Genomic DNA, 25,785 nt, shown 5'->3' on the forward strand with positions numbered 1-25,785 from the left:
ATTCCTATTTTCCAACTTTTATGTGCATTCTATCTGGAAAGCACATGTTAAAACCGACTAATGTGTTCGTGTTGAAAGCTCGCGTTCCTACACATCACGCGCGCAAATTTGCGAAGAATGGTTTTTGACCTTAACACAAACCACGCAAGCCACACCGTCTGAAAAACAAACGAATCTTTTGTCGATAATTGTGTTTTGTCGTTTAGAAGGTAAACCTTCGTCCGCCCGCCGTCCTCTTGTTGTAGCTATCAATAGCTTGAAGAGTGCCAGAACATTCCTTTGCCTTAAAAAAGATAGCCGGTTTTATTGAAGATGTGACGTTCGATAAGCATATATTGTGTTATTGTTGAGAACATCTGGACGAGCAAAGATGTTTGCATTCTTTGATTCCATTTTGATTTGACCTGTGTGGTTGTTGATGATGGTCTGACGATACAATTAATCTTTCATTAACGATGGATCGGAAGTGATGAAGTACGTTGAGATGCGCTTTCTTTTTCTGTGTGTGCGCTTTGTGAAGCAAAGTGGGTGGTTCTAAATAAAGCTGTCATGACAAATAGAAAGGATGGTGGCTGGGCGTAATTATAGGCACAAGCGCAACGAAACATGTTCGTTCTCATTTGCTTACCGTATTTTTTAAACGCCCTGGGCGCTTATTAAATTTTGGACCTTGAGAGTGGGCGCTTATTCGAGGTGGGCGTTTATTCGAGGCTGGGCGCCTATTAAATTTTCACTATTTTCAGCAAATAGTAAGTTTATTTTTGTAACAAAACAATAAATAATAACAAAACGTGAAGATGTACCAAATGAAAGGAGAATTTTAACTGTTCATTGAAAGTTTCTGTCTGTAAAATACTAAGAAAACTCAGTCATGGCGGAAGTCTCTTAGTAGTACTTAGTCAATTTCAATAATCAATACTCCTCTTGTGCACTTCAGTTTTTTCGTGGGGTGGGGGGGGGGGGGGTGGGCGCTTATTAACTTTTCATACCTTCAGGGGGGGCTGGGCGCTTATTCGAGGTTGGGCACTTAATCGAATAAATACGGTATGCGGGTGATTATGCTTTTGCTTATGCGCTAGAAGAACACAATCATCCTCCTAATAATAATAAGTTCTCACTAGGAATAAGCATAAACACGAGCAGAACGAACAATTGTGTTTTCGTGTGCTTATAATATTCCCAGTAAAGACATCATAAGAGAAATTTGCAAGTTCGTTCTTCTACTGTATTGCCTTTATGCTTATGACCTGTGAAATGATGCTAAAATTGTCAACCTCGTTCCCAGGGCTTTCCCGCCCGTTCCAAATCACCAAGGGAAAAGCCCTGGGAACGAGGTTGAAAATTGTGACAAAATACCAAGATGGAGGTGAAAGTGCATAAGTTATTTAAAGGAGGGCAAACAGTGATTAGTTTTTAGCAATTTTTCCAAGAACACGTTGAGAAAATTTGAAAAATTCTGCCCGTCTTTTTCAATTTGAGATCAAATTCTCGTGCATGCGTAACTCTTGATAGCGCCCCTCTAATACCTATAGTCCACTAGTATAGTAAAAAACAAACCAATTATTTTAAATCTCTCTGATAAAAATTTGGCTGGTGGACTGCAGGAGTCGAAGGTAAAAAAGCACTGTTAAATAGAAAAGGACAATTTCCTTCAAAATGTGCTTCTTTTTACGTAAATCTGATTTATGGGGGAAAAGCCAAATTTTTGTAATAAAAAACAATCTTGGGTATTTTTGGTTAATGCCTGTCAGATCAAACGGTCCCAGGATTTTTTATTCAACACGAAAGTATTGGAATCGTTTGATCACCCTCTTGGGACATATCAGACTTCTCGTTCACCTTGATGGAACAGTTCAACTTATTGCGCTTCGTTTCGCCACATACTACATTAAGACTCAGAATGTTGTTTCAAAATGTCGGGACCGTTTTGCAAGGGCTTTATGTCATGCAAATGAGCTCCAGTAAAGATTGACAAAAGATTCGTTTGTTTTTCGAAAGGACGAAACAACCTCGGTAGAGGGTCCTGAAGGGGCTGGCTGCCCTGTGGCCATCTCGGCAAGAAGTGAGTTTATTTTGCAGCGAAACATAAATAATAACAACGTAATGTACTAAAGAGTTTTAACTGTTCATGAAAGCTCTGTAAATAACAACATTCAACTCAATGTCAGTAGGTCATTACTCTTCTTGTACATCTCAGTTTTTTTTACGCTTATTCGAGGTTGGGCGCTTAATCGAATAAATACAGTAAATGAATTTCATATAATATATCTGCCTTGTTTCAACAAAAGTTGCCCGGCCGGCTGACAGAAAGGCTTGAAATTTACCAACAGCCACCCCCCCCCCCCCCCGAGGTCCCTTGGCTAGACCAGGGGACTAGCTGGAGTGTCTAGCCAACCCCGGTGACAGCCAAGTGCAGCAGGCAGCCAGACACAAGACAATATTTCCAGCAATAAAGAGCCTCAGTCACCGGCAATCTACCGGGCCGGGTTATTCGAAAGCTGATTAACACCACCCCAGGATTGAATGTTGATCGAGGGTTCAATTTCTCTTGTAAGAAAGTCTTTTTATTGCATACGGTATTGTATCATTTGAGATACGTCGACGTCAAAACTGAAGGATAGAAAATATAAACAGAAACCCTAATGGAAAAGTTTAACAAACTGAACTCAAAATTCACACTAATGGCCGTTTTCACACAAGAGACGGACAAATCGTCCAGACGGAAAATCGTCTTAGTGAAGACGGGACGGACGCGATTTTGGACATACAAGTCGTCTGAATTTCCATTTTGTCCGTCGATTTGGCCGTCTGGGAAGACGATTTTTTTAGGATGACTTGGTCGTCTGGACGGACAAGTCGTCTAAGGGCCTCTTTACATGAGAGCCGAGATGAGTTTCGTCCAGGGATGAATTTCGTCCCGGGATGAAAAAAATTCATTTTACATGAGCGTGTTCATCCCGGGATAAGTCGTCCCGCCCGAGTTGAAGTCATCTCGCCCGTGCTTACATACAACATTTATCCCGGGAGGACTGTTTACATGGTTTTTTTCGTCACGTTTCATCCCGGGATGACATTTCATCTCGGTGTTCATCCGGGAGAAATCGTCCGGGATGAACTCATCCCGGGACGAAATCATGTATCATCATGTAAACAGCAACAAGAAAATGACCAGACACCGAGATGAATTCATCCCGGGACGAAAGTCATCCCGGGACGAAAACTCTCATGTAAAGAGGCCCTTAAATTCACATTAGACGAACAAATCGTCAGACGACTTGTCCGACTGGGCGATTTGTCCGTCTTCTAGTGTGAAAACGGCCAATCCTGGATTAGCTTAATCGTGCTTTGAAAAAAAAACTCGCGCAAAGCAAACTGTTTCCCGCCGTTGTTAGACTGATTTTTTTACCAAAATGCACCCTCACTCAAAATGCAAAATATTTGCAAACAAACAATAAAAGTGTTGTTGAAACACATGCGAAAGCCTGATTATCATACGGTTTGCGATTGGCTGACTGAGAAAGCGTGCAAACAAAATTCGCGCCAAATCCGTGCCGTATTTGTCAGCGATTGGCTTGAGTTTTTAATCCATATTTCATGACAAATTGTAGAACGTGCTTCAAACCAAACAGGTCATGGATGTGTGAAGACGTGTCGTACGGCGAGGACAAGTTTGGACTCTTGAAGGAAGAAGATGTTTGGCGCTAAAATGAATTGGAGGGCTCATAGCTTGGAAAGATGTCTTCACGCTTTTCTAGCCAAAGGTGAGCAATGATTTCGGAAAATTTTTATTCAATGTTTGCCCAAAATACTAAAACGAATTAGAAATGTCGCTAGAGTGCGCAACACGTGCGCGTTCTGCCGTTAGCTTTTAGCATCGCCCCAACTTAAAACCGACAGCAAAGTAGTTTGAAATACAACAAGGGCGGCTGCCGCGTGAAGAAATTTAATCTCTCTACCTAAATTAATGCCGTGCAACTTTTGAAAAGAAATAACGTACGCATACTGAAGAAATGCGCTTGAAACAAGCCGAATTTAGGATTCAGGTTTCGAAAATGCACAATAAACTGCTTACAAAAGTATGTAAAATTTGCAACGTGTCCACGTGAGTTCGATATTCGTATTTTTAATTTAACGCCTGAAGGACCTTACCGTTACGAACATTTCGTGAAAGTATAAAATTTCCTCATGAACTTGACGGTGGCTTGCAAAATGTTGTTTGCAATTGTTTTAGCCCAGGAATGCATGCAACGGATTTAAAGCTTAGCAATAATGTTCGCACTCCAGTAGTCCGGCGGCTTAGCTCCTGAATTGTGCGATTTTTGATACAAGCACCAAACTTTGCAGGATTACAAGCATTCGCATACTAATCAATTCTTGATATAGTGCCAACGCCAATTTCCTATTTTCAGCCAGTAAACAGCAATGAAATTTTCAGCCGAGAGGCCCCCCTGCCCCTTCCCCACAAAGTATTTTTTCTTGTACTTTTATAAACCTTTTAGTCCGGCGGCTTAGCTCGAAATTTTAGTTGAATTGTGCACTTTTTGATACAAGCATGAAACTTGGCACAATGAAAGTGGTCACCAACAGAAATTTTTTCAGATATAGTGCCAAGCTCGAAAAACACCGGTTTCCATGGAAACATTAATTTATTTACCCTATTCAGACCGGGCTTTTTTGGATCTTTTCAGACCTCCGTAACTTCCAGAATATTTAAGCAATCACAATGAAACTTAGGGAATATATAGTATGTCCAAACACCTATCTCTTTTGGTATACGTCACGTGGGAAGATGACGTCACATGACGTGAAAATTACATCATAATGTCAAAACAGCCGCCATCTTGGATCCGCCATCTTGGATTTCGATTTTTTTCCAAAACGTCATAAAACCACCCAAAATTACTGCAAACTACTCAAAATCAATAAAACTGTGCTTAAAAACCGTAAAAGGATGAAAATAATTGCATTAAAATTATTTTTCATTAATAGAAACACGAAAATTACAAAATTGGGAAAACATGCCTGTCAAAATGCCGTTTCCATTGGTGACGTCAAGTTCCTGACACAACAACTTACCCTACCAAATTATTTCCAGATAAATTTTAGGCACTGTTTACACGGACACGGTTTCATTTGTAACCGCATCGCTTTCGATGCGGTTACGCCTTTCGTTTACACGGCGCCGATCGGAGACCACTACTGAAACCGGGTCGTTTTGAAAACGCTGTCAAAAGTGGAGCGTTTTCAAAACGATACGGTTTCGTTGGACGTGTAAACGGTCAAAAACGACGAAACCGCATCGATTTGAAAACGGCAACGTATTTTGGCACCAATTGGCTGGCTCACGAAGGGTAAACATGGTGAAACACGCATAGAGTGCAGCGCTTGCTTATACAATCACATTTGAAAACAGTCGGAAAATGGTTAAATAGGTTCCGTGTAAACACTTCGAAACCGTGTCGTTTTCGATGCGGTTTCGAGGTCATGAAACCGTGTTGATTGATTACCGTGTCCGTGTAAACGTAGCCTTAGATAAACTCGCAAAGTTTGGTAGCGTTTGGTTGAATCTTTAAAAAGTTATAAGCGTTCAAAGTCAGCACGGGCACTTTCCGCCCCTCCCGGTCTGGATAGGGTTAAAATCAATGAAATTTCGCGAAATATTTGTTTGTCCTGGTTTGTAGACAAATACTATTATGCCAGGTAGTGATACCAAGTCGCACGTACAAAATTTAGAATGAAATGCTGTAATTTAGACTGTTCACAGCCCTATATTTTCCTATTTTTTCTTCTGTTAGCGAACGGTTCACCGATCGCGAGAGACCTGGACGCTAGCGCAAAACAAAAGACGCGAGGGAGCAGAGGGCGGGGAACGAAAAATCTTTTCCCATGCAATAATTTCCTATTAAGTTATTGGTATCAAACAGATGGTAAAAAATAACAATTGTAAGCCTAATTAAAAGCATTCATATCTGTATTTATGAATACAAATCAACAATAAAAGGTTTATAACAGTACAAGAAGAAATACTTTGTGGGGAAGGGGCAGGGGGGCCTCTCGGCTGAAAATTTCATTGCTGTTTACTAGCTGAAAATAGAAAATTGGCGTTGGCACTATATCAAGAATTGATTAGTATGCGAATGCTTGTAATCCTGCAAAGTTTGGTGCTTGTATCAAAAATCGCACAATTCAGGAGCTAAGCCGCCGGACTATTTTATTGTTGATTTTATTCATAAATACAGATATGAATGCTTTTAATTAGGCTTACAATTGTTATTTTTTATCATCTGTTTGATACCAATAATTAAATAGGAAATTATTGCATGGAAAAAGATTTTTCGTTCCCCGCCCTCTGCTCCCTCGCATCTTTCGTTTTGCGCTAGCGTCCAGGTCTCTCGATGGGTGAACCGTTCGCTAACAGAAGAAAAATAGGAAAATATTGGGGTGTGAACAGTCTAAATTACAGCATTTCATTCTAAATTTTGTACGTGCGACTTGTTATCACTACCTGGCATAATAGTATTTGTCTATAAACCAGGACAAACAAATATTTCACGAAATTTCATTGATTTTAACCCTATCCGGACCGGGAGGGGCGGAAAGTGCCCGCGCTGCCTTTGAACGCTTATAACTTTTTCCAGATTCAACCAAACGGTACCAAACTTTGCGAATTTATCTAAAATTTATCTGGAAATACTTTGGTAGGATAAGTTGTTGTGTCAGGAACTTGACGTAACCATGGCAACGGTATTTTGACAGGCATGTTTTCTCAATTTTTTAATTGTCGTGTTTCTTTTAATAAAAAATAATTTTAATGCAGTTATTTTCATCTTTTTAAGGGTTTTAAGCACAGTTTTATTGATTTTGAGTACTTTGCAGTAATTTTGGGCGGTTTTATGACGTTTTGGAAAAAATTCGAAATCCAAGATGGCGGATCCAAGATGGCGGCTGTTTTGACATTATGATGTAATTGTCACGTGATGTGACGTCATCTTCCCACGTGACGTATACCAAAAGATAGTTGTTTGGACATAATATATATTCCCTAAGTTTCATTATGATTGCTTAAATATTCTGGACGTTACGGAGGTTTGAAAAGATCCAAAAAAAGCCCGGTCTGAATAGGGTTAATAAATTAAGGTTTCCATGGAAAACGGAGTTTTTCGGGCTTGGCACTATATCTGAAAAAGTTTCTGTTGGTGACCACTTTCATTGTGCCAAGTTTCATGCTTGTATCAAAAAGTGCACAATTCAACTAAAATTTCGAGCTAAGCCGCCGGACTACAGAGTTTGCGTAGCCTGTGAAATATTTTTAACATTTGAGCATGGACTTGTCTTCAAATTGCTCTTATCTATTTTCAGGAAGACTGACTTCACAAGAAGGAAAAAAGTCAAGAAGACAAAGAAGAGTTGAGGAATCAGGAAGAAATGCTTCAAAGATAAGACCTTTGAAATTATTAAATGACTTAAGCAAAAATAGTGGCTGAATAAATGTCTAGATTGTACGGGAATTTTACAGTTGGTTTTATGACATCGGTATTGATTGTCTGCATCGAGTGGTGAAAATTAAAAACGCTAGGGGCAGGAACTGAATTAGGGCAAAATACGCTTTTAAATGTCTGCACCATGTGGTAGCAATTTTAAACGCTAGGAACTAGGAATTGATGTAAAATACGTTCTGTGTAAAAGTCGTTCAACCGCAGCCACCATTTTTCAGACTTGATATATGAATGCAAACCTTGAGCGCTCGTCGAATTTGTTTTGGTTGTTAATTATTTTATGGAAGTTTATCTCAGAAAGGGGGGGAGTTTGAAATTTAAGTTTTACTGATAAATACTTTGCCTTTTTCATCAACTCAGAATTTTTGTTTTGTTACGACTTGCATTGTTAGTCAGAAAATTGCTGAATCTTGCTGAAAATTGATTTTTCGTCTTTGTAGTTTTCTACGTTTTTAAAAGGAATTAGAGACTTTTATAAAACACCCGACAGTGCCACTTTAAAGATTCACACCTTTGTGCTTTATCATCTGCCGTTTGACAAAAGAACACCGGCTTCTCAATGATCGAAAAGTTTAAAACATGCGTTAAAAAGATAAAACAATATTATTTATTTTCCATCGTAAAAATATCGAAATAAGAAATTTTGGAATTTTGGCTGGGAAGACTACGGAGCATGCGCGTGCCTGTGTTCTTTTGTCATTTGCGAGCTTGGTATATAAAACTCTGATGCCTGGTTTAGAGGATTTTGAAAATCAATCTTGAAAACGTCTTTATTTAGTTATACAGACCAAAAGCATCAAACGGTATAAGAAAAAAGCCGGTCAGTCAAAATTGACGGCAGAACTAAACCTCGCGCTGTATTGAGTGATTCTAAAGAAGCCTGTGTGACAAACCTCAATCGTATTGCAAATCTCGCTGTCAAAACCGCTCAAAAATGCAACAAACAACCGAAGGAATTGGTGTTTAATAAAATTTACTTGTTAAATCAGGGGCGGATCCAGGAATTTTCTTAGAAGGGGGTGCACCAGGTTCTTTTGGAAAAGAACTAACAGAAAAACCAAAACAAAAAATGCTCTACGCTGTACAGAACGATTAAAAATGTTTTGTTAAATAAAACGTAAAAAGAGCCAAAATCTTCGGCTGTTAAAATTGATCAATAGATTACAACAGAATTGATACATCACACCATTAGTTTGTCTAAACGTTTTCCGAAAATTATGACGGTTGTTCACATGCCTAAACTTCGAACGTTGTTTTGAGTCAATTTGCAAAACTGTCAAAAAATGAGAGAATTTACCTGTTAAAATCATACAAAAAGAAAAGAACGAATATTGTGTTCAATAGTATCTAAAGGCCCGTTTACACAGGCGATTTTTGTCGCGCAACTCGATGCAATTTTTGTCGCGCCGAAGTTGCATCAAGTCGCCGCGATATCGCGGCGACTTCATGCAACTTCGGCGCGATATCGCGGCGATAAAATCGCCATGAAATCGCCGCGAGTTTGCAAACGTGAAAACTAGCTGCGAAAAAATCGCCGCGATATCGCAGGAGTTTCGAACCTGTTCGAAACTTGATGCAACTTAGGCGCGACAAAAATTGCATTGAGTTGCGCGACAAAAATCGCCCGTGTAAACGGGCCTTAATTGTCTTGTTAAGGTCGCGGGGGACACCTTCGGCTCATCATTATGCATTTATTTAAAGTGTATGCACGAAGTACAACGACTGACATCGACAACTTTACGAGATATTTATGACTGGACAAAAATATGGGCGCGTGCGTGTGATTTGTAAAAAATCCCTGTTTCTTTGATATTTTAACCAATTTAAAGCAACACTTAGCGATATACGTTCATATAGATTGAAGGAAGTCTTTAAGCTTATTTTCATTTAAATTTGAATATTTCTGCAACTCAGAGTAATCACAAAATATTTGGCATAAACAATAGTTCTCATCATAAAAGCGTGGAATATAATTACCATAATTACATCTTTCCTTGGCAAAATGATCGTATTTAGGTCGGGACACCTTCGGAAATCTCAAAGTTTGGACTTTTCCGACAATTTTGTGGCAGAGAATACAGCGCGGATACAAAACTTCATTACTTGCCACTGCAGATAGGTAAACTATGAATACTGTAGTGTGTCATAACAGAAGCGGAATTTTAAAAGAGCGCTTTTAGAAAGAGGTAGAAGACATTGAATTCAAATTTGCGCACTTAAACCGCCATAACTTGCTGGCAAACTTGAAATTAAAAAATCCGCTTCTGTTATGACACTCTTGAGGTATTGACTGATTAGCTTTTGACAAGATCACAGTGTGGTGTCTCCTACTCGTTCCGCAAACTCTGCCACAAAACCATGTTTTTCCAAATTTGGCACTAACGAGGCTATAACATCGCCGTTAAATGCAATCTACCAAATAAAAGATGGCATTCACAATCTTTCGTCATTTCTTTATGTCTCTGTAAAATTTGAGCTTAATCGCACCCATAACAGCTGAGAAATAAGCGTTTTAAAAGATGCAGGTCAAGCAAAATTTTCCTTCATGAATTTATGCATGCAGTTGGTATCCCCCGCGACCTTAAGGCCCGTTTACACGGGCGATTTTTGTCGCGCAACTCAATGCAATTTTTGTCGCGCCTAAGTTGCATCAAGTCTCCTGCGATATCGCGGCGATAAAATCGCCATGAAAACGCCGCGAGTTTGCACGCGTGTAAACTAGCGGTGATAAAATCGCCGCGAAATCGCAGGAGTTTACCATGCACTTCGGCGCGACAAAAATCAAATGTGTAAACGGGCCTTTAGTCTTTCATGAAAAACGATCCAAAACACGGGGAGATTGTTCTAGTAAACAGTATGAAAACTAAAGGAAATTACAACTGCACCTGAGTAATTTCTCAAAACCCAAGAATTACAAAAACCCAATCTTGCTGTCAAAGAACAACTGAATATTTTTATGCTGGTGTCTTACAATTGTCTGGTTTTGTAAAATCAACATCGTTTTCTCTTTTTCTAAAATTATAGACCACAAAATTTACAGCTTGCTTAAAATTGTTTGTCATTTGCTTTCGTTGTCTTGGTAGATTTTGGTCTGTATAACACTCATGTCATTTATGTTTTGATCCTTTGTTTTTCTAAATCACGTTTAATTTGGGACTGAAATTGGAACAACGTCATTGTTCCTTGGACCAGGCATTGGGTTTTATAATATTTAATTTTTATTACGTAGAAAAGATCTTCTTCTGCCGACATTCGCTGTAACACAGGACTCGAAAGAAATTTAAGAAATTAAATTCGATTATTTTGAGCCGATTTTCGAATTATTGAATTATGCTAACTGAACTTGTCCAGAACGTTATTTTTGCGCAAGATTTGGAAGAAAAAGTTAATGAAGCCAAGCAATTGTCATACATCCGAGCCTTTATAGCAAAAACAACAGCTTTATCGTTCCATGTCTCGGCAAAAAATATTTTACTATAAGCAAAAAAGAACGCGGAGCCAAAAATTGCTATGTCTGTGCCTTTGTGGCAAAAACAACAAAAAGGTTTACTGCATGGCCTATGTCATCGCCAAAGCTTAAAAGAGAGAAAAAAATTATTTTACTGCTGCCAAAAAAAACATGGAGCCAGGTTAATAATTGTAATGTCTAAGCCATTGTCGCAAAAAACACAGCTTTATTGGCCCATGTGATCGGAAAATTAAGAAAAAAAATTTATCTGACATCTTTTTGCGTCAGTGTCCTGTGTTACACGCGAAAATTGATGGCTGAAAAAGGTCTTGTTTGAAGCAACATGGCAAGTTCATCAAGACATTTCAAAAGGTCTAAGGTGATTGGAAAAGTGAGAAACCTTGAAAAACACTAACTGTAGCCACGCTGTCAGTTTATAAAGAGCTGACTATAGCTTGCCATGTTGCTGATCTTTAAAGTAATAGTATACACCATATCGTGCAAAAATTGAACGGTTCGGAGACGGGTATTCTCGACTTTAAATTTGATTTGGCTAAGACGTGAACAGAAAAACTTTTTTTTGAGTTTAGAAATGTTTAGAACCAAGCATACGTTTGGCGATTTTTTTCTTAAAGTTGTTTTTGCACAAGGTGGTGTTTACATGACTTTTGACGGAAAATTTGAAGGGAAGCCATTTTGAATTTTTTGTCGAAACAGTTGCCAGGGGAAACGCTGTGCAAATTTTTTCAAATTTTCCCGCCAAAAGACTTAGTATATATAGGGAAGTTTTTTTCTCGACACCTTTTTTATTGATGTAATTGAATTTTACTTAACTAATTAAAGTTTAAAAGTAATTTAAAGTCAATGCACTTGTTGTTTGAAATATAATTTGAAATATAATTCAACCTTTTAGGTTGCGAAGTTGTATTAATAAACTATCTATCTATCTATGATAATAAAGTTCACAATGAATATTTGAAAACTTGGTTTTGTTTATTGACTATACTTTATTACATCAAAACCAGTGAATTGAATTTATTGACAACATAATTAAAGTAAAATACAGAGTAGATAAGACTTAATAAACCACTTGGAAATTTTTTTTTAAAAAAACGGCGCATGCGTATTTTAAGCGCCCATATTTTTTCTAAGTTTTTTGGCGGGAAAATTGAAAAATTTTAAACAGATGTTAACAAGGAAACAATTCTAGCAAAAAATTGACATAACATCAAGAAAGAAAACTGACCTTGCAACTAAATCCAAAATCTTGAATGGCAAACATTTTGGTTTGTGTAAATACAATTCGTATTTCGAAATTGAAAATCCTGTTGACACTTGACGATTGTCCGAAAAATAAACGTTTCAGCTGCAATCCTCGTCGAAATTTAATTTAGTTTCTCTACCTCCGTCCTTGTGCTTGCTGGTTTACATACTGTTGTACAAAATTCTAACTTGAAACAGCGAAGGTAGTTAATATTCAGCAATCTGTGGAGAATCAGAAAAGGAAAAATTAGTAAATTCATTAACTCTGATACTCAATTCAACAAACATAAGTTTTCAACGTCTGGGAAAGCTTCGAAGCTTCCTTGACATTTACTTGGGCGCTGAACTACGAAGGTTTAACTTCGGAATGCCAATAGCTGATACTACTGATTAATTATTTTCTCACGGAAAAACTGTTTTTAAAATACAGCATGCATTATAAGGCACTGGATTCCATATCATCGGGAAAAGAGTCGAGTGCATCAGGGTTATATGTTCTGCTCAGGAGAATTCAAAATGACTCCAGATATTTGCTGCGTATCATCCTAAATCCCACAAAGTACTAAAAAAAATTTCATTAAGTCGTTTCAGTTTTGCAATAAACACACGTAGCTAGCAAAATTATTTTGCAAAAACATTATCATAAGTAGCGGGCTGGCGGGCGCATTCACGCGGCTGCAATACCCGTAAGGTTTGAAGTTGGTTCTACTGATTTCATTTTGCTATGGTTATAATTTACAATTTGCAAGGTTGAATGCTGCTCACAGTTGGCTAAAAATTTGCAAAGGAATCCGAAAATTTGCAAAGTTCTTGCCTTAACTTGCAAAACTAAAATGCAATTCAGACTCTCCCGTGCTCCAAAATGAAAAGATAATATGCAAATCTTTGTTTACAATAATTGCCTCTTTAGCATAATAAGCGCTTCAGTCTCTCTTCGATCTACAATATCTCAGCTCCGAATATTGAAAGGACATGGCACTCAGCCCTTTTGTAGATTGAGCCCAATTATTTATGTTGCGTGGGTTTAAAAACTCGAAATTTAGAAAGAATGCCTCTTAGCCCCTTTGCATTCCAGCAATTTTGTAGTGTTTGAAAGACAAATATTCTTAATATTACAAGCAAAAAGCTTAACATCTTTACCTCTTTTGCGTGCATGATGCCTTTTCTACACAAAGCAGCATGCTAATAAGGCCAAATGTAAACAATATCGAGCGCAACATTTGCCTATTACATGGGCACCGCCAGCAATAATATGGAAACCAGACAACGGAAAACATGCCGACAAAAAGACAATAAAAACCCTTTTCACGGGTCAAGCAAAAACGTTAATTGATATGCTTTGTATTAGCTTCCTGACTTACTTTTTTCTGTGTTTTCAACTTGAGGAGGCCATGCCAGTGGTCCTATACTGTTACAATCAACCTGCTTGTTGGTGTATAACCAGACTAGGTCAGTGTTTAGTTCCCGATTCGTTGGTCAGTGGCGCAGTGACCTCGTGGAGGCGCTGGGAGGTCCGCCCACGAACTCCATTCCTCCTCCAAGGAGCATGACGTGCACCTGCAAGAGCCTGGAGAGCAAGAGAATGATACACTTCATGTTATCATCACTTTGAGGTTTTCTAAGACGGAGGAGGAAATTGTTGGTTTTTTTAACAGTAGCGAATTATGGACACAACAGATCATTCAAAGTGCACTTTTTAAATATTTTATCGCATACCTGACTTTCTCTTTTCTGCATTTACTGTATTTCGATCTATTGCAATGTCAAATCCTACCGAAATTATTGTTTACGATATTTCCAGTTCATGCTGGCTTTTAGAAGGGCAGTTCGGCATCTGACACATCAACTTCTTATGATTTCGGCCAAAAAAATTCAATGTTAAAACAAAATTTGTTATAAGCTTCCTTGTATTAATCGCGTTAATTTCCTTCATTTTAAAAATTGACCTCCTCTTTCGCGTTAATTTCCTTTATTCAGGAGTAAGTTCAAGTTCCCCTCCAATTCAAATACCTTAATTAACACGAGCGTTAATTTCCTATAATAAGGTAGTTTTTCCTGAAATTAGAGAAGACTGGGAAAGCGTAAAAAGTTCCCTTCTCTTCCTAACAACACCCCCTCCCCAAACTGTGCACTACAAAAGTTTAAATCGTTCCTCCAAAGGCTATAATTCAAGTCTACTGCCAACGACAACGAATCAAAAACTTAGTTTAAAGAAAGAGAAAATCAATGACAGAAAAACCAAAGGCCTAAATTACACACGCCATTAAGTTGTATTACCGCAGTAGGCAGCTTTCGTGAATAAAATTAATACATTTTAAACCATGTTTACCTAAACAGTTTAGCGTGTAAATCAGTGGGAAGCAGTTAACAATCAAAACGTAACGAAATTCACTGAGCTGTCTTTAGTCGAGGGCAACTAAATTCACAATATATTTGTTTGAAATTGTACAGTTACCTCTTTAGAGAACGCTTCCAACGATATAACTCTTCGGCGGCAGTTGAATGCCCACACGAGCGCGACCCACAGCGCGAGGACGTAGACATCGTAAGAGCCACAGTTGTTTTTCGACACTAACAAAGTTGGTTGAACTGATTTCCTGGAATTCTGTGCCGTAGAATAAATATAAAACGACGTTAAAGTTAAGCTTCGTTCACGCTCCTCTCCTCGTGCAAAAGTGATACAAAATTATGAATAATTGAATATTAATTAGAATTTATTCTAAGGCCCCGTCCACACTGACCCGGGCAAATTTGAAAACGCATCTTTTTACCCCGGTTAGGCCAATCGTCCACACTGAAACGGATTTTTCGGTCACCGAAAATGGTACTTTTCAAAAACGCTTACCAAAGTGGGTAAATTTGAAAACGCCGGCTAGGTGGTGTAGCCGTGTGGACGGCGAAAACGGGCGAAACAGGGACTTTTTGAAAACGCTGACGTCAAATAGTCATGTGTTCTCTGTCAAAACAAAAGGTTAAATTAGCTTAACAATAGCTCTGTGCGTATCGTTTTCAAATTTACCCGGGTTTATGTGGAAGGAAAACATTTTACGTTTTCAAATTTCTTCGTTTTCAAATTTACCCGGGTCAGTTTGGACGGGGCCTTATTCTATCTGTTCGTCGGGTTTTAAAAAATCGTTAACGTTTTTTTTTTTTTATACCATTACCTATTTTAGATAAAACCTGATTGATACTAAGTCGACACAATATTTTGCGTCAAAAATAGTCTTACTTTATATTGATTAGTGAGGGCCTCCCGGAAGGGGGTGGGGGGTGGGGCGGGCGTGGCCTGTTCCCTTGTTCCCAACAAAATTTTCCTTGTGTCCCCGCATTCTCTAAAAATGTTTTCTTCAATTTTGATGTTGGCCTGTTCCCTAAAAATAAAAATTAATATGCTTTCATACCTGTGTTCTCAGTTTTATTTTGTTATGTTTCCATGTTTCAAAAGAGTTAATGGCCATGTTCCCTTGTTACCGGAAACCCCTGGGGAGAGGTGGTGGGAAACCTATTGGCAAAGTGGAAAGAGGGATTTCTTCAAAAATAAGAAAAATATCCAGAACATTACACACAAGTTTTCGCCAGAAAAAGCACAAAGAAGCAAAAACCACTAAAAAGGGTAAGGTACTCTCCACCGCCACCCCCCCCCCCCACCCCGCTCCCCAAACTTGAATTTTGTATCTGCTATCAATCACCTACCATTTAGATAATACTTTTGGGTGAAAATAGATTAGCACAGGGGTGGGGTGGGGTGGGCAGCTTAATAGATAGGAGATTAATAAATCAACTGAATGCATTGGTCACACAACACATCTCTGCGATTTGGGCAGAACCTGTACACATGCACACGGCTGTGTTGCGTGACCATTGCATTCAGATGGTTATACATGTAATTTATTCTGGGAGATATTACAGTCAACTCTCTCTAAATGGACACCTCAGTCTAGACATATAAGACAGACACCTCCAAAAGATGGGACGGTGTTCCATGGGACAGTGTTGCATCCTCCAAAAGATGGATGGTGTTGGCCCATTAATTTCTTTTTCAGTCATTTTACTGTTACTTAACACCCTATAAGATGGACACCTCTCTATGGTGGACAGTGAGAGCCAGTCCAACGGTGTCGTTTTTCTTAGAAAGAGTTGACTGTAGAGCCTTGTAATGGAAGGTCTAGAATTCACTACAGTTTTCAAAGGAAAAATAATCTGGCAGTTATTTGCATCTATTCTTGGCGATTGTTGGCTATCAACAAAACCCCAGCCATTCAGACTGAAATCCTGAAAGGGTTTGCAGTTTTGGATAATGCATCTGTAGGTAACAATAGATGGGTGGGGTGTGTCAAAGGCTTGATAGAGAAAGGGCAGGGCTGCAAATATTTCCTATTTATTTTATAGAATGCAGTGCTTTAGCGAGTGGTAGCAAATCGAGAAAAATGGTATCCACACATGTGTGGATATCAATGGTATCCACACATGTGTGGATATCATTTTTGACCAATCATCTCGCAGTTTGCCAAATTTCATAGCTCAATGAGCCAAAGTTTATCGATATTAAGTCGAAACATCTTCGGATCTTCCTCGGCAATCTTCGGTTAGCTTTGTAAATCTTCAGAAAATGTTCGGAAACATTTGTACGACCTTCAGACAACATTTCTCGTGTTCAAAACCGATATCTCACTCGTTCGCTGCGCTCACTTGTGAGATATAGATTTGAACACTTGAAGATAAATTTCATATCTCCGAGCAACCATGTAATATCCTCTATATGTCCTACTAAGACACTATCTTGGTCAGACAAAACAACATTGTGGTCGGACATCACCAAAAACAAAGGTTGAATCATGGCTGCTCTAAAATGATTTACAATCAAAAAAATTGTCTGGATATCATCTCCAGCCACACTTGGGATTTCGTCCAACATGAGCAAATTTTGGTCGGCCAATGTCCGATGACCGGCAGTTATTTGCAGCCCTGAAGGGGGTGTGTCAAAGGCTTGATAGAGAAAGGGGGTGTGTTTGAGAAAACACAAATACTCTGGTTTTAAGAGCTATTTTATAAGTAGATATAAAATGTTGTTTGTAGTCGTTCTGAGCAGCCGGTTCTTGTTCCTGAAATCCTCAGTACCCACAAGGACATTTTCCTCTGACCTGCATACTCTTAACTTTCCCCATCATGCATAGGATTTCAGTTCAGGAACAAATATCGACTGCTCGTAGGTCAAGTTGTAATTATGATCTGACTCCTGCCTTCAAGATGCTGGACCACACAAATCATTCTGTGTTTAATTTGCACTTTTCTGGTCCTTCCATCTGGGACAGCTTGGATGTAGAATTAAAGAGTTTATCTCTACACTCATTTAAGCAAGCTATGAATAAGCCTTAAGTACTTATGGCTAATGCTGACTTAGTGTTTTAATTTTTTTGCTCATATAAAATGCATATAAACAGGTTAAATTGGTTCCATCACTTTTTTGGCAAAATAAAATGGTTGTTGTTGTTGCATGAAAAAGCAGGTTATGTAATGAAAGTGAGGCAGTTGGTGTGGGAAAACGAGGCATTTCCAGGAGAGAAATGCAGCAAATGAAACTCTTGTGCACGCATACACAGATGAATAAGTAAGCTTAATTAGACAACAAATCAAACACAGTTTAGAGTTGCTTCACACTCCAATCCAAAATCAAGCCCAAGGGTTTAGCCACTTTATGGGGCTGAACAAAAACAAAGCAAAGTCAAAATTAGCACATAAGTGTGAAAAACATACCTTATACAAATATCTTCACATCTAGGAAATTTTATGATCCATTCACAGAAGACCAGATGATTTGGCCATCATATTGTTAGCCTGCGTTTTGTGCAAACCTGAAAGAGTTAACAGGTGTGTCTGCTTATAGTACTTCACTGCTTAATTAAATTTGATAAAGAAAATCTTTTGAGCGATAAAATAATATCCTGCTACCAAATTTAAAATTGTAAAAATTGGACATTTCAGGTAAAAATACTGTAACCTTTTTCAGCAAATAATAATTAAAAACAGGGTCCGGATATAAATGAAAAATGTTTTAAGAATCCCGGCCTGAGCAATTTATGAAAATCGATGATGGAAATCAATCAATCAATCGATGCTGGTTTGTTAATTGATATTGATTGGCATCGGCCAATCAATGACCAACTGATAGTCACAAATGAAATTCCCTTAATTACATCAAATGCCATCGATTGCTATCAATTTTCATTGATATATCTCGCAGCATACATCGGCATCCCCAGGATATCCAGAAATAGATTAAAGCAATCCTCAAATGACTAATTACGAGCGAGCAGTGTCTGACGAGCGGGGAAGAAAGAGATGTGACACTCGTTACAAAATGTGTTGTTGAAAGCTACCGAAGTTACAGCCGAAACAGCTGATGAAGGAGGTCATTCCTGCAGTTCCTGCTCCTCAAGTTATTTAATGATGTCATTTTTGATCCTGGTGTATATAAATGGGAACTGGCAAATTCAATGCTGGGGACGAGGGTTACTGCCTAGTACTCTGTGAGTGGGATCCTATCCCGGGTGGGGGCAGGGCCAGGGGGCAAAGGGAGTGGGAATCATACTAGCTGCAGAAACGGTAACCATGTTTTTAGCTCTGGCCTGGTGAGCAACTAGGTTTGAAAATGGACTTTACTTGTACTGACTTAGGGCTCATTTATTTGCATAGTTACAGCATACATGTATTAGCAGAAAGCAAAATGATGCATTTTTTGTGTTGCATTTCTGGTTATATGACCATTTAGAGCTGGGGTGTAAGTTTAATCAATGATAAAGAGTAAAGAGCTAAATAGGCACGAGGTGCAATGATGTGAGCATGTTGTTATATTTGATTATTTTGAGTGCTATGCAGCAAGAACTCCAGAATCAAACAATAATCTTGATCTTGATTTAGCACATTATTATCTGGCAAAAACTAGAATACCAAACTAACAAAGAAATCATGAGTTACCCCTCTTACAAGCAATGCAAAAAATGTTCATGAGAAGCCCCAATGCTTGTGTCTTGTTTTTGGCACATGACACGAAGCAAAAATGATTTGCAATTTGAATGATGCGACTCTAAAGCAAGTATACCCTGAGAAAACATTACTCAGAATAAAACCATGGCAATTTTCAACCACAGTTAAGTATGTGTGTCGAGTTTGCAACAACAACACTGAAATTTGCTGACTTGAATGCGATAAATCAATGACTAGTCACATACTGTATGTGCATAACTAGGGAATCTGACCTAAAAGAATAGGTTTTCAAACTTTCAACTTTTTGTAATTATTATATTTATGCCAAAGCAAACTGCACGGGTATATGCTTATTAAATGTTGAGGACTCAACACATTTATATTCATGTTCCTTAGGCATTTCAACATTAGGTTGCTTTGCTGTTGTTGTTTGTTCTTGGTTGCGGCTGCTGTTGTTGTTGTTTTTCAGGGTAATGTGTTGTTCCAGAAAATATCCATACCCCTCCCACGGAAGGTTTTTGGTTGCAATCCCTGGCCCACCCCATTGGAAGTTCCAGTGAAGTCCCATACCGTAAATGATCTAATAAATACCCACTCTCAAATAAATGCCCCATATCTTATAAACGCCTCCCCTAAGGTGTAAAGTTTGTATGAGGTGTAAAGTTTGTATTAGATGCCCCCTCTTATGAATGCCCCGTGTCTAATACCGGTAGTTCCCGCCCCCCACAAATCTCCTCAAAAACCAAGGAATAAGCTCGAAAAAGTAAAATCACGATATCTATTTAGCCGGTTTCTAGCTTGACTCGGACATTTAAGAAGCCAATGATGATGATGGACATTGATATCGAGCTATGAATGAGATCTCCAGGCTTTGCATTAGCGCTGATTAGATTAGTCTTCTAGTCACAAACCTTGTTTTCTATCTTACTCCCCAAACAAACTACCGTATTTTCTCAATTAAACGCCCCCGGCGTTTATTTCAAACTTGGCTTGGCGGACCTGGCATTTATTTGAAGCCGGCGTTTAATCGGGGCCCCGCGTTTATTAACGGACTGCAATTTTCTGTCAAATTTTCAGATTGATTTATTGTTACCGATCTCCGAGACCAAGGGGTAGTTAGTCAAGGCGGGACGATTTTTCTCTTCGTTATGCCCCGAAAAACTGCCCCTGGGTATCCAAAGTTAATAAATACCCAAAGGTACATTATTGTGGATTGGCGTTTATGTTGTAATCAAGATTCGTGACAAACAGAACATAAACGGTATATGAACAATTAAGGAGCATGCAACGTTTACAAAGTTTTAAGTTCATAAACGGCAATGTCTCCAACGTCCTCCTCGTTTTTAAACGACCTCTTCCAACTTATTAACAAACGCTGGAAGAATCCTCGACATTTCAACGACTGTGAGCACTAAGCAAGAAGGGAAATGCGTCAGTCATGAAGACAGGAACGCGAACACTGCTAGGTTTTATTTTGTTGTACAGCGTCCATCATAGCTATGTTACGCCGGACTTTTCTTTTGAACGTTTATTTAAATTTCCAAAGCAGCATACCGTACTAGTATGTCATAGCAGTGCCATTCAGGTAACCTGCGATCAGGCGTTTCTTTCCCTTGCAAAGATGAGAGAGGGAAAAAGAACGCCTGATACATTTATTTAACCGGCCGCCAACCGACCCCAAATTTAAATAAACTAAGGTGTCGTCGAACTGTCAAACCACTCTTTGTAGATGGCGGCAAATTCGGGACTCGGATATCCACCAGGGGTGAAAAACGTCTGCAGAATAATTATACATGTACAGCCTGTATTAAAACTTTTTCGCCGTGCTAAAATAAAAATGCTTTCAGTAGGGAGAAATGGCACTTGTGAATGTATATTTATCAGCGATAGATGCCGTCCCTTACAGCTAACAAAAAAGGAATTTACAGATGAGCTGTTTCACGGCGCGGATAGCATCGTGTAGCTTTTATAAAGTAAACACTGTAAACATTCCAACACCTCTGGAATATTGTTTGGTGAATTTGTTTTCCTGAAACTCATTCGATGAATTGCCAAAACACCGTCACGAAAACAAATTACGCATTGTCGAACACTCTATCTGTTCTGCATTCAGAGAATTACACTTGAAATTTGTCAGGGCTTCAGCTAACGTAGAAGAAAAATCGTCCTCGCAATTAACGCGCCTCGTCTATAAAGCCATTAGCACCAGCTTTTGACCGGAAGTCTCGTTGAAATACTACAGCCAATCAGTCCACACCGCTTCATTTAGTATTGTTTCTCGACCAATCAGAAAAAAAACCAGAATCCGGTTTTTTTACATACATTTCAACAAGTAAATGTATCATGCCCTCCTTCCCCGGAGTGGTAAGTAGCGAGGGAGGGCATGATCTCAGGTTACATTCAGGAGAATAATATTTACTTTTTAGCTTGACCTCAACTAAATGCCGGGACCTCGAACAAACGCCCCCGGCATTTATTTAAAAATTAGCAATTTTGACCCGGCGTTTATACGAGGCCGGCGTTTAATCGGGGTCCGGCGTTTAATCGAGAAAATACGGTATGTGTCTTATTGTTTTGTTGACGTTGTCCCTGTTTAAGTTTCTGCAGCTAGTATGATTCCCACTCCCTTTGCCCCCTGGCCCTGCCTCTCTCTTATTAATTCCTCAGATCTATTTAACACCCCCTCTAGGACCCTTAAAATTTAATAGACGCCCCGGGCATTTATTAGATCATTTACGGTACTTTCCTTTAAAAAGTTTGGGTTTTGCGGGGTTGAAAACCCAATTTTTGATGGCTCTTAGGAGTGCAGTTTATTATTACCAGCAGTATCGTTCTACAATAATTATTACTTAAATGGGGCCCATTTTTATATATTTACGAAGTGGAAAATTTGTGTATGTTCGCCAGGTTTGTAAAGCTCCCGGTGATGGGGTACTCTAATATAAGGGCTAGATGGTGTATGTGCCACTCAACAGGGTATGCTTTTTGCCTCTCTAACTCTGGATCAGGGTATAAAAATCACCCTTTTGACTCTGGAACAGGGTCGATTTTTCCCCAGAATCCTGATTAAGTATGATCAGGTTTATAGCTGCAAAACTCCACTCCCATCATTGCCTAATCTCCAAGACACAAACAAAATCAAGCAAGTGCTTTGTGATATATGCTAGTGTTTTTGTTATCTATCTATAGTTTTCCATTGTTGATATATTGTGGAACAGGGTACCCTCTAAAACAGGGTGGCAAATCCAGCTTTTTTTCTCTGGAAAGCGGCACCCCCCATAGTTAATTTTAGGGAGTACCCCCCCCCCCCTGGGTAAAGCTTTGAGAAATGTAAAAACGTCCTGGTATGTTCATGTTTAGATTTGTTGTAAAAAACAACTAGTTTCAGTTTTAGTTTCGGAAGATAAAAAAATGCACTTGCCAAACTGGTAACTGGGTGAGTAATTCGGACAGGCTTTACACAAGGTTGCATTGGTATGTGACAAGTGCTCATTTCAAACCCTGCTTTTGAGACCCCCACCCCACCCCCTTTGAATTTCCAATGACCTTCCATGGTATGTGTATGGATATTTTCTGGAACTGCACAATCCTCTGTTGGATAACACCTTTGTCCAACAATTTACTGCTCGAGTGGCAAAATTTTTGAAAAGATTGAAATACATATAAATTTAATATTTCCAGCTCTTTCCATTCTCATTACCCTTTCTTATTTCATTTCTGTTCTATCATATTAAGCTTACGTTAATCGGCCCGGTGAACAAAGGCGGGCTCAATATGGTCAATTTCAACTACGTCAACAAGTCCCTAAAAATTGCTTGGGTAAAACGTTTCTGTGATGAGCCTGAAAACAACTGGTGCGTCTTTCTTAATTCGTTTTTGTTAAAATATGGAGGTGCTTTCCTGTTTCAGTGCAATTTCAATCTAAATTACCTAGAGTTAAAAAACATTCCAATTTTTTATAAAGAGATTCTGTCAAATTGGCAAGAATTTCACTCAAATGACCCAGTTAATTCCACATATTTTAAAGAAGAGATCTTATGGAACAATCGTTTCATAAGGATTTGCAGCAAATCATTTTATTTCAAATCGTGGCATAAAAATGGAATCGTAAAGGTTCGTGACCTTCTAACCGAGCAGGGAAACTTTCTATCTTTCGAACATTTTAAGGCCAAGTTCGGTGTCCGTACAACTTTTTAGGACTACGCAGGCGTGATCGCCACAATCCCAAAAGCCTGGAAAACCGCAATCCTCGATACTCCTTCAGGTAATCAAAGAACGCAAAACGTCTTAACAGCAGATAATGTTTCTGCCAAAAAGCTCGCTCTCTGCTCGTCGAAAAGTCCTTTTGCCCACCCACTGTAGAACACTGCCTACAGAATCAAAATGTTACGGACTTGGAAGCCATCTATGAACTACCTTTCAAAATCACAATAGAAAATAAACTAAGAAGCTTTCAGTACAAATTAATCCATAACATTCTCCCTACAAACCAAAGACTATATAAAATGAAGATAAAAGCCTCACCGGTATGTGAGTTAATGTGTAATTATGTAAATGAAACACTAGAACACATGTTTTGCGAGTGTCCTAACGTGAAACAATTTTGGATCATGGCAATCGAATGGTGGAACGTAAAACGCTTTGAAAACATAAATCCAAAACCTATTGAAATTCTTTATGGCTATAAACCAGGATCTTCTAGTTTTTATGCGCTAAACCACTTCTTTTTAATAAAAATCAAGTCTGAAAATCCAATGTTTGAGGTCTTTCTTTGTTTGCTTAAAAGTAAAATTCAATCAGAAAGAGAGATTGCTATCAGAAATGGTAATTATAATAAACATAGTCCTGAACAAGTGGACCACCCTTTGTAGCAGTAAAAACACATAATCTCTTTTGTTGTTACCCAAAGCCAGCTGCTAGCTATATATTGTGTGTGTGTAGTTGTATACCTTTCTTTTGCGCTTCTAGTGTACTTTTTTTTTCTTCTTCTTCTGTCGTATTATTACAAGTATTGTTGAGTAAAAAAAAAAATCCGGCTATTGTGTATTAGTGTTGTCTTTATTAGTGTTTAAGTATTGTAAGTATTGTGCTAGCTGTTATTGTAAGTGTACTTATTATTGTAAGTAAGGCGTCAATTATCTAAATAAAAAAAAAAAAAAAAATAAAAATTTTTTTTTTTTTTTTTTATGTTTAAAAATTATATTTTTTATATGTTTTTTATTTTTTCCTCCCCCCCTTTTTTTTTTCTCTTCTTTTTTTTTTTTTTAAAAATGCAAAAGTTAATAAATGCAAGATGTAGATGTTGCTACGCATCTTGTGTTCTCCCGGCGTATCCAATCGAACGTTCGGTAATCGAACCCAATCGAACACCAATCGTTCGATTGGGTTCGGTAATCGAACATAATCGAACTCACAATATTTAAAATTTGGTCAATCGAACAAAATCGAACGTTCGATTACCGAACAGTTGACAATCGAACAAAATCGAATGTTCGATTACCGAACAGTCGACAATCTTGGGTTTTGTACTCAATCGAGCGTTCGATTACCAAACTTCTGTTTGTTAATATTGCGGACATTTTGTACGGTAAACTGTCCCCCTGATTAGTCCTGCGTGTTTTACTTATCAAAAGACGGATTCCGAACGAAATCGAATCGGATTGGTTTCGCTTGTGCTCGATATATTCAATTGGTTCGAAAATCGAACTCACAGCAAAATAGATGTTCGATTTTGTTCGATTACCGAACCCAATCGAACAATTGGTGTTCGATTGGGTTCGATTGATTTTTGGTTCGATTTTGTTCGATTGGATACGCCGGGTGTTCTCCGGTAAAATATTTCGACGCCACTGCCTGCCTTTTCAGTTAGATTTGGAATGAGACACAACTTAGCGCCGCCCAGGTTGATTTGCTTCTCTGCTAGAATGTTTATTCAAGTTGTGACGATTTCCCAATACCCGACAAACAGGCAAAAAAAATCCAGCATTGCATGCCCAAATATTAGTCCATCCCGCTTGCTTGGGGGTAGCCAAATCCCGAAACCCTTCAAGATATTTTGCGTTTTCCCGAATCCCGCACCGTATTTACCCTTCCGACCCGGGTATAAATGGCGTGCAAACTTACAACTAGCTTATTTTATGATCTCCAGAGGGAAAGCCGCGCACAAAGCATATTTGCCATAGGAAACTTAGACGCAGTTTCTTTTTTTGTTCAACCGGGTCAAGATGCAAGCTTTCCAACAAGTGCGCGCGCGAAATTCAAATCGTCTGCGCCAGTGTTCAGTTCGTGCCAATATTTAATAAAGTTTTATAGAATTTCCATTTGAGTTACGGTTGTTCCATCAGGTGTTTTTTTTAATTTCGGACTTTGCAGTAAAATATGACCACCAGGAATATGTTGCTTACTATAAAAATGCTTTTACATGGAAAAATGTTTGCTTACCTTAGCTTTTTCTCTTCAGCAGAAGCGCACAGAACCGGCCGCCATTTTGAAACTTCAATTAACACGTGACTACACCAGAATGGGGTACAAGGATAGGGAGAGTGGGGATAGAGCGACGGATAGCGGTGGGGAGGCTGGGGATTTTTAAAAAAA

At 38.7% G+C, this 25,785-nt stretch overlaps 1 long non-coding RNA gene across 1 annotated transcript; it reads right to left on the reverse strand.

The window, feature by feature from the left end:
• Nucleotides 1-11,971: 11,971 nt before the first annotated feature.
• Nucleotides 11,972-25,685, reverse strand: LOC144645245 (uncharacterized). Its single transcript, XR_013569249.1, has 5 exons — nt 25,633-25,685; nt 17,962-18,059; nt 14,663-14,812; nt 13,569-13,774; nt 11,972-12,429 (listed from the first exon to the last, which is right to left on the reverse strand). It is a non-coding gene; the product is annotated as an uncharacterized LOC144645245 (long non-coding RNA).
• Between the last annotated feature and the right edge of the window lie 100 nt (nt 25,686-25,785).

The sequence above is a fragment of the Oculina patagonica genome, chromosome 3 (genome assembly GCF_052425735.1).
Source record: "Oculina patagonica isolate OP01 chromosome 3, crgOcupat, whole genome shotgun sequence".
Classification (NCBI taxonomy): domain Eukaryota; kingdom Metazoa; phylum Cnidaria; class Anthozoa; order Scleractinia; family Oculinidae; genus Oculina; species Oculina patagonica.